This window comes from Gouania willdenowi, unplaced genomic scaffold (genome assembly GCF_900634775.1).
Source record: "Gouania willdenowi unplaced genomic scaffold, fGouWil2.1 scaffold_332_arrow_ctg1, whole genome shotgun sequence".
NCBI classification, from domain to species: Eukaryota; Metazoa; Chordata; class Actinopteri; order Blenniiformes; family Gobiesocidae; genus Gouania; species Gouania willdenowi.
The window spans coordinates 1,083,890-1,094,327 of record NW_021145094.1 but is presented as its reverse complement, the minus strand read 5'-3'; positions in this window follow the sequence as shown (position 1 = coordinate 1,094,327).

Here is a 10,438-nt window from a genome sequence, read left to right as displayed (position 1 = left end):
GATAATCAATTGAAAGTCATTTTTCAAGGGTTGATACAATCTGCACACACTCATCCTCCATTTTAGACCTAACATGGTAACACCCTATCTAGTTTTATGACTCTTTGTTTAAAAAGCACATGTGATGACAGACCCACCATCTTGTCTTCTTTACAGGAAAGTTAAGACTCCCACTTACTTCTGCTACCCAATCAGAACTACACCTCAAATGTGTGTTTGCCCAATCAAATCACAGCTTGACATGTTTATAAAGACCTCGCTCCCTCTTATCAATCTCTCTTCAACTCTCTCAACGCTCTCTGGACCTCAGCTCTCTTACACTCTGACCTCAGCTCAGTCTCATCTAGTCCTCCTCTTTGTTTCTGACTTAAACAGTCAGAAGTTTTTCAGTTTAGTGATGCAGAAATCTTGAGAAATGATTTGAACTTCTCTCCAGTCAGGAAGTGGCTACAAATCACTTCCACAATGACTAACTTTAAGTTTTATCTCCATTTTTTAAATGAGCCAAGCAGCTTTTTTTTCCCATTTTTATTTATTTATTTATTTATTTATTTATTATTTTTTTTTATTCTCCTTTGTCTGCACATGCTGTCGAAGGTTAACACTACAAGAAGTGCAATCTTTTAACAGCAATGCATATTTTATTATTGCAAATAAATAAATTTATTTATTTAATTGCATAATTGTGACCATCACCAGCTCTCCCTAGGGAAGGGTAAGAAATACTTTATTAAAGGGAGGATGTAAAAAAGAGAGGGCAGTGTTACACCAAGGTGAGGGGGTGGAGGGGGGTGGGGAAGTTAACAGGGAAGAGGGATACAAGATAGGATATAGAATGGGTGGGGAGTAGTCGATAGGTTTCAAGTGATGCGATGTGAAATTGTGGTTGTGTATATTGTGCTTATTGTTGTGTTATCAAGCCAGTTTGGTGACCAGTGTGTGGTTTAGGAATAATGGTGGTGGCTGTGAACAGAGGAGGAAGTGAGTGGAAATTACATAAAACAGGTATTTGGGAACAACGTGTCTATGGTTGAGCCCAGTATGAGTGTTATCCCACAGCCCGAGGCCAGTGCATCCATGACAAATGTATTTCCAAGAACCGCCACTGCAAAACCCAAGAGCCGCTCCCGGGCCCGAAGAAGCAGCCAGGCCAGCAGCAAGAGCGGGCAATCTAGGGGCCCCCGGCGACCACCCCACGGCCAAGCAGCCCCCCGAACGCCCCCAAGGTCCCAAGCCGAGAGGCAGCCATCGCCCCCCCATACACACCCGAGAAAGCCCCAAGGAGCCAAGGACCCAGCGCACCACAAGGAGAGACCCCCCCCGAGACCCACCGCCACGCCCGACCGCACCATCCTGATGTATTTTTACTCTATGCAGTGGCCCAGCCACCAACAGAGGGGCCAGGCCCCCACCGGAGAGGCCCAAATATGTGAACCAACCCACCACCCTGTTATGGTGCCTCTCCATTCCCCAATGGAGAGGCACTTCCCTATCCCCTGTGTGAGTGTGTGTGTTCAGTGAATGTATGGGGTGTAATTAAAAGAAGGGGGATGGAGGGGAGCGGTGCTCCCCATCCTGCCTCTGTGGATATATGTGTATGTGGTGTAATAGGCCGAAGGGTGTAAGTGAAGATACACCCTCGGGGGGGTGGCATGTTGAGGTGTGATTAAAATTGGAGGGATTAGTAGGGTAACTAGAGGTGGGAGTGCCGCCCCCACGGCACTACATAGTGACACAGGTGGCGGCCCCCTCCACCCCCCAGTCCCACCATCCAGCCCCCCAAGGGTTGGGTATGGGTGTGTGGTGCATTTTGTGAATGGGCCAGACCAGCTGGGAGTGAGGTGAAGTGTAGATGTAGGAGGCCTGTCCGGTGTGAGCCGGGCCCGTCCGCATGGCGGGCCACGCGAGATGGTAGATGGTGCAGACGGGCAAGCGGCACTGTGGGCCCCGGAGCAGCAAAGCCGGAGACCCCCCCCACGGCACCCCCCAGACCGCGATGGTCCCGCGGAGCACGGCGGCACCCCCCACCCCCGGGCGCAGCCAGGCACCAACCCCATCCCCCGGTGCCCCAGGGGGCGACCTCCGCCGCACGCCGGCCCAGAGCGACGCCCCCCCCGCCGCCAAGGAGAGCGGCCGAGCAGGGGGGAGGCCCGTGCCCGCACCAGGGCCAGCACAGGCCCACCCGGCGCCACGATACGACACCCTCCACCGGAAGGCGGCCCCGGCCCCCCGATTAAAGAGGACACCATCTACCGCCAAGCAGGGCCACCCCGCCAGCCACGGACCGGCAAGCCCGAGTACCGAAGCACCCCCAGCCCGGTACCGCCATCCCACACCAACGGCGCCAGTAGAGCCCCCCCCCCGGAGGGGACCCCCGATGACCCACGCACCGGCACGAGACACCCCCCCGACGCCAGCGCACCCCGGACGACAGCGGGCCCCAGGCCACCTGTCCCGCCCCGCCCAAGGCTGCGCAGCGCCGCCACGAGCCGCGGCCGGTCCCCGGGCAGATGACAGGAGAGCACGCCCCCGAACACCCAGACCACAAATCCACCCCCGGGACACCCCCGCCCCGGAATGGCGCCCACGGCGCCCGGTGCGCCCAGCCAGCAGACCAGCCAATCCCGACGCGGATCCACCAGGTCAAGAGCCACGCGCCGCGCCCCCGCACACCCACCCAACACGACCCCCGGGGAGGCCCCATAGCACCCCCCACCCCACACCCCTAGCCGTACTGGCCACACCCCGGCCATTGCGGTCCACAAAAAATAAAAAATAAAAAATAAAAAGCCCCGGAGGGGGGCCCCGCCCGGCCCGTCACGCAGGCGACATCCCTGGCGAAGGTGCGCCCAGGGAGCCATTTTTAGAGCCAGTCATTTTTTATAGCTTCCCATGAGTAACCTTTAACGACATCTAGCATCTTTGATTTGAGAACTTGTTGGTTAAACTACCCATGGACGTCCAGGAGTGGTGCCGTGTGAGAAGAAGAACCAGAAGCCATCCAGGCCGACAGTATCCCACAGGCCTGTACAGTGAATGAGTGGAAAACATCCTCAGAAAAGCTTTTTCCCACACACTGCTGGTTACACAGAAGGAGCTGTCCTCTATAAATCACAAATTCACATAAACATCTAAAACACTCAGAATGTGTGTATACCAGACATCTTTGTTTAAAATGTACATTTTGTGTGATACCAATGAGTCAAAATCACTGTGAATAATTGTGAAACTCCCTAATTAATCATCATCCATGTACTTATGTTAATAAGCCTGTGAAATAAACATGTACATACTGTAAACGCTGTGTTTTTATTGACATTTAAACTCTATTCTGACGTCAAGAACCCACTACAAAACAGGGAACTGTAGCAATTAATTAAAATAAAGTGATCTAGGACACTTAAAACTCAATTCTAGATGGCACCTCTGGCAACGAACATATTAAAATTCATAATTAATGTTTTTGAATATAAATTACCCTTTGTTCCCCTACACACGGGACCGCCAGCTTTGGAAGAAACTGATTCACCTGGTTTGCTCAACTCAAGGGGACGGGAGACCGCCCTCACCGCCCTCACCCTAGTTATTTAGTTACTTAAGTATGTGTTTGGTGTTTATATGTTTATTTATTATTTATGTGTATATATACATGTATACATTTTTTTTTTAATGTTTTTTAATTTTTTTTTTTTTTTTTTTTTTTTTTAAATGTTTGCCCTATTTAGTGTGGTGTGTTAAAAAGTCAGGGTGAAAAGTGACTCGTTGAGAGTGGTAGCACCCCCAATCATAAACCCCCACTCAGCTGCCCTATCTGGTGGAGTGAGTGGTGAACATGACTCAGCACTTTTGATTGACTATATTTGTTATTGAAGTGGTGTTGATGTAAATCTCAGCAAACAGTGGAAGGTGAAAGAGAAAAGGCTTTGTAGGAATGGTCTCCAGTGTGTAGGTGAGTCTTAGACAGTGTTTGATCTTCAGATTTATGAAGGATTGAAGACAAATAAAGCCTCAGTCCAACAGACTTGTTCTCCTGTTCAGTGGAAACATGCTGAGATGTTCCACACGTGAGCTCCAAAGGCTGCTCCACACTCACTGTACTGTGGCTCTGCAGGACATCACCCACTGTTACTGATGTTCACATGATGTTAGCAGAGCTTCCTGTGCTTTCCTCCAGCTGCTCCTCTGTCACGGCCGGTATTCAGAGGCTCAAGTGCAGGACAACAAGACACGACAACCAATGATCCTTTGCAGTATTTAATTCAACTCAGATACAAACTCACAAACAGAACTGGGGAATAAAGCTTGGATAGATGGTGACAGAGGATCAGGAAACAGGCTGACTGAGCTAGTGGAGGATGATGGCTGAGCAGAGCCGTGTGAGGAAATCCAGTCCAGAGGAGAAGCAGAGGCAGATGGTGGAGTTGATCCTGGGAGATTTGAAGCAGTGGTTACTCTGGCAGATGATCTTGCAGTTTCCAGGCAAGTGGGTAGAGAAACAAAACTGGAGACACAGAGAATGAGGTGAGAGACTGGCAGCAGAAAGCGGCACGGCAGAACAGCAATCGTACTGACTCTATAGTTGTTAACAGTCTGACACCAGAAAACACACTGCCTGCAGCTTTTATGTGAGGACCAATGACTCCTGCTGAAGCTCACTCCCAGGTGTGTCTCATCCACTGGTGTCCCGTTAGCAACTCTAACGAGCTAAAACGTTAATAGTGTTTTTTTTCAACCCACAATGGCTGAAGGAGGAGAAGAGATTGATCTGGTCGCTGATTTACATGCAACGCCATTTTCAAGACGGACCTTTCAAGAAAAACTTGATATTGTGAGGATAGGTCGTCCAACCCCCGCACTAGCTAACCTGTCCCAGCCAGGAAAAGGGTTTGTGCTCCACTTTCATAGCAGCAGCTACGAGCGGTATCCCTGGCTCACAGGTTCAGAGACTCTGCTTTCAGCACTAGCCTCCATGTCCATAGAAAAGGACTTATTGGTGGAACTGAGACGGACAGATAAACTACAACAGTCATTGAAGTCTTCTTGAGGAAAGAAAGGAGGATGATTTTGTGTTCAAATAAGCGGGGATAGTCGTTTTGGTGAGTACAAAGCTTTTATTTTTTAATATTTTTGTGATTTTATTACGTAAGCCCTGTCTTGACGGTCTGGTGGTACGGTCTGCACCGTGCCATGCCGGGCACAGCCTGCGCTTTACCGTCGAGACAGAGCCCATAATGTGCCGATACCTGGTGCACCTGTGATTTCAGTGAAGGGACTGAATTGTTTCACTTTAATCTATATCAAACATTCAAGGAGTAGCTACACCATTTCACCACTGTCAGAAATGAATGAATGAAACTGCTTTACGGGTGTTACAATGTGCTGTTTAGTGGACTTTTGTAGACTAACTGCCTTTTATTTGTAAGTTGTGACAGTATCCAAGCGATCATATAACTTTTACTTTACTACTCTTAAATGTTAATACGGATGTATTGATTTTAAATGCTCCGGAAATAAAGTAGTTGTACTTGACTATGTTTGTTTCTGTATAAATGTATGGTTTAGAGAGACATGACGTCATAATGATGGTATTAAGAGGTGGATTCATTCAGTGTAGGACATCACTGAAGGCCTAGGTGTGAAATGCACAGCTCGCCACTGCCTCTATGTACATCCAACCTTCACACACATACTCATTTAGTCATAATAAACTCTACTTAAGCTCCTTCCACTATATAAATAGGCACTGTACTAGTATGTTTAAAAGAAATGCAGGTGTTATACAAAGTGTATTATTTTAAATAGTTTTAATTGTCCTGCTGATTAAATAATTGTAAACAACTTCTTTGTAGTTGACCTTTATTTAAAAAGCTTTAATAAAATATACAAAATACATATTTCATTCTCTTTTTTGTGACATAAGGAAGTAATCCAAAAGTGATGTCATTTAGATACTTTCTTAAGGCAGTAATTATTGAACATAGACAGTGAACTCATCAACTAAAGTGATCCTTAAGATTATTCTAGACTTTAACACCGTAAACAGAAATACTTCTTCTTTTAACATTTGCTCTAAATTTACTTTGTTAAAAAATAAAAACCCTCTTAATATATCCTGATACTAATCAATACGATATATCACAATATCAATCATTACAAATGTCTCTTTTACAAGTACAAAATGGTATAAAATACAATTTATTTCATATATTTTAAACGTATGAGAACAAGTAAATGATAACTAACTGTAATTCAACAAATATCTAAACTTTGTCAAAGTATCAAATGACATTTTTCAATAAAGTTTAACTTTTGCTTCTACAACAGATTCTGATTGTGTTAAGTTTGTGAATTATTTCCTAAAAACTAAGCACATACATCTATCAAAGTGTCCAGTATGTTTAATGAAAATAAAGCTAAAAGTCATTGAGGAGTGACGTAGTTTAATAAGGTCTGATGGTGCGTTCACTGACACCTAGTGACTGGGAGCTCACGTGCTATGCTAATGTTAGCGTAAACGTTCTAAACTAAAGTAGTGAAAATGTAAACTCAAGGTCTAGAATCACCACTTTCATTAAATGATGTCCTGGTTTGGTGTTAAAGACAAAACTAAAAATGAGTCTTTGGCTGTAGTAAATAAATGACTTCACACAGAGAATAATGTACACACACAAACTGCTGAGATTGTTGCACCAACATTATTATTTTAACAATTTTCACAAGTTTTTGCATTAACATCACAATTTATTCCCCAAAACAAAAAATAAAATCAAATAAAAACTGTCCAGAAATAAATAAATAAATATGCTCTACACCAGATCTTACTGGTGTAGAGCCTTCTTTTATACATTGTTCTCAATAAACTGACACAATAGCTTAATTAACTGAGAAATTACCATTTGGCTCTCAATGTCGGCGAGGACTTTTTCCAAAGAAGCTCCCCATTTCCGCTTTATTTCTCAAAAACAGAATCAAGGATTTTTCCAAAACTCGGCCATCTCTTCCAGGTGTTCGATCGTAACCCCTTTTTCGCCAACCAGCGTGTCATACATGTCAAAGATGGTGTCGTGGATTTTGGACGTTGACCTCAAACGGAGCAAAAGAATCTGCACGGCTGCTCTGACTCTGTGTTCCTCCAGCGGGATGTTGTAGAGGTTCAAGAGGTGTTTGATGGCTGGAATGAACTTGGGGGTGTAGAGTTTTTTCATCAGTCCGTGAAAATTGTCGCTGTAGAATTCGTGCTCGAGGACATCCAAGGGTACGGCGATGGACATCTGAGGTTCGGTGTGGTTAAAGCCATGTCGGAGAAGAGCTCCTCTGTGTCACGCAACGCTGGGGAAGACTCGGGTGTGTCCATAAACAAAGCAACCTGGCACTGACTGTCGGCAAAGAGTTCCTGCGTGTCCGGCGACGCCGGAGATGGTGGAGGTGCGCTCATACACACGTCGTCCTGGAGCTGCAGATCGGAGAGAAGCTCCTGCGAGTCCGATGACGCAGGGGATGGTGAAGGCTTGTCCGAACACTTTGCATCCTGGGAGTGAAGGTCAGTTTCGGGGGTTAGAGTTTTAGAGTAAGGCCCCCAAAACTTTGAAAGGTCTTTAGGAGTCGGACGGTTGCTTCTGGTGTTTCTCTTGGTAGAAGGCATGGTTCTTTCAGGAGCTTTTTTCTTTCAGTAATGAATAACTTATGGTTTGGACCGATGTATTTTATAGACTGTAAAAGTAAGCCCCTCCTATTTAAAAGGAGGGGGTTAGGGAGGGGGGTGGGTCTAAAATGAAATATGGTTATTTTTTGACCATCAAAGTATCGTTCCAGCCGCGGCAACTGTGAAAAAGAAGGGTAATTTTATCATTGATTTCTTCCATTTTTTCTGACCATGCTACTGCTGGCAGAGTCAAAATGTTGCAAAAAACTCCACATTCTGAGTTGAAAAGATCCAGAACAAAGTAATGTCTTGAACTCTGCTGAGGGGTATTGTCTTTCTGCTTCTTATAACTAGCGCGGAAGAACCACCATCGTTCCTGTCCCCAAAAAACCATGGATCACAGGACTTAATGACTACAGGCCGGTGGCGCTGACGTCTGTGGTCATGAAGTCTTTTGAACGCTTGGTCCTGCCCCCACCTCAAGGACATCACCACCCCCCTCCTAGACCCGCTGCAGTTCGCCTACAGAGCCAACAGGTCTGTGGATGACGCAGTGAACATGGCCCTCCACTTCATCCTGGAGCATCTGGACTCCTCAGGAACCTACGCCAGGATCCTGATGTTTTTGTCAACCAAATCCTCACAAATGGTTCTTTTAGCTCACATAAATCGGTGGTTGTGGGAAAAGGACTCAGCTTTTGCTTTTTTGCAGTATCAGTAGCAACTTCTTCTTCCTCTTCATTATTTTTGATGTTTCTAGGGTTAGCTAGTTTTAATACACCCCAGTCATTTGACGACAAATCAGCCACAGACATTTGCGGGGTTTCACAAACATTCTTCTGATAAAGACAGAGTTCACCCGTCTCATACTTGAAAAAGTACCCCCAGCTCCCGCGTCCAACCCTAACCCTAACCCTGGAGTCATGCCACGTGCCGTCCTGCTTCAAAACATCCACCATCGTTCCTGTCCCCAAAAAACCATGGATCACAGGACTTAATGACTACAGGCCGGTGGCGCTGACGTCTGTGGTCATGAAGTCTTTTGAACACTTGGTCCTGCCCCACCTCAAGGATATTACCGCCCTCCTCCTGGATGACGCAGTGAACATGGCCCTCCACTTCATCCTTGAGCATCTGGACTCCTCAGGAACCTATGCCAGGATCCTGTTTGTGGACTTTAGCTCTGCCTTCAACACCATCCTCCCTGGACTGCTACGAGACAAGCTCTACCAGCTCAGCGTGGCCGACTCCCTCTGCAGGTGGATCACTGACTTCCTGACGGACCGGAGACAGCACGTGCGGCCTGGGAAGATCGTCTCGGACACTTGGACCACAAACACTGGAACTCCTCAGGGCTGTGTACTTTCCCCTGGCTCTTCTCCCTGTACACAAACTGCTGCACCTCCAGTCATCAGTCCTTAAAACTGATCAAGTTTGCGGATGACACCACCCTTGTTGGGCTCATCTCGGACGGTGTTGAGTCCGCCTACAGGAGAGAGGTGGACCGGCTGGCATCCTGGTGCAGCCACAACAACCTGGAGCTGAACGCCCAGAAGACAGTGGAGATGATCGTGGACTTCAGGAAAGACACAGCCCCAATCTGCCCTGACAGACTCTCCCACCCCCATCTCCATCGTTGACTCCTTCCGTTTCCTGGGCACCATCACCACCCAGGACCTCAAATGGGAGCCAACCTCAGCTCCCTCATTAAGAAGGCCCAGCAGAGGATGTTCTTCCTGCGACAGCTGAGGAACCTTAAGCTGCCGACCAAGATGCTGGTGCAGTTCTACACGGCCATCATCGAGTCCATCCTCACGTCCTCCATCGCCGTGTGGTACTCCGGCGCTCGCTACAGAACGGGACAGGAACCGACTGCAGCGCATTGTGCATGCTGCAGAGAAGGAGATTGGCTGTGAGCTCACATCTCTCCAGGATCTGTTCACCTCCAGGACCCGGAGGTGTGTGGGTCGGATCACAGCTGACCCCTCTCACCCCGGACATAGACTATTCACCCCTCTCCCCTCAGGCAGGAGGCTACGGTCTATCCAGACCCATACCTCCTGCCACTTGAACAGTTTTTTCCCCTCCGCCATCAGACTCATAAACTAAAAACAAGTCTCTTATAGTTTCTTATAGTTTAAAGTTTAAAGTTTTTTAGCTTAATTTGATCTTAACTCTGTGTTATATGTTCTATGCCGCACATTTGCACCGAGAAAAATTCCTAGTTTGTGAACCTGTTCTCAAACCATGGCAATAAAACGTATTCTGATTCTGATATGATAATAATGTATTATTAATTAATAATTTGTTAATAATACACGTGTTAATGGGTTTAGATACGCTGATAATAATAATAATAATAATGATAATAATAATAATAAGAATAATAATATCCAATATGATTATTTAAACGTCTTAGCGTTCTAAAGTGCATCACAAACTGTCTACTCCTCTCTAGCTCCATTGGCTACAATGGTAAACTGATCACTTCCTGGAACTATTGTGAGGCTCCATGAGCCACCATTGCTGTAAAAAACGGACCATTGGAGTGAACACAGATGTCGTAACTCTTTCTCTTTATGGCTCTAGTAGAAACGTGATATGATCAGGGGCGTGGGACTGTGGGAGTAAAGGTTACTGAGTACCCAGGGCCCAAGCCTGCTAGGGGCCCTCAGAAGGTTGTTTTATATATATATATATGTATGTATGAAATGCATTTTAAACATCTTTAGATTATTTATATGTGAATGAAAAGGGCCCTGTGTGAAAATAAACTGGTTGTTAATCACAGTTTTG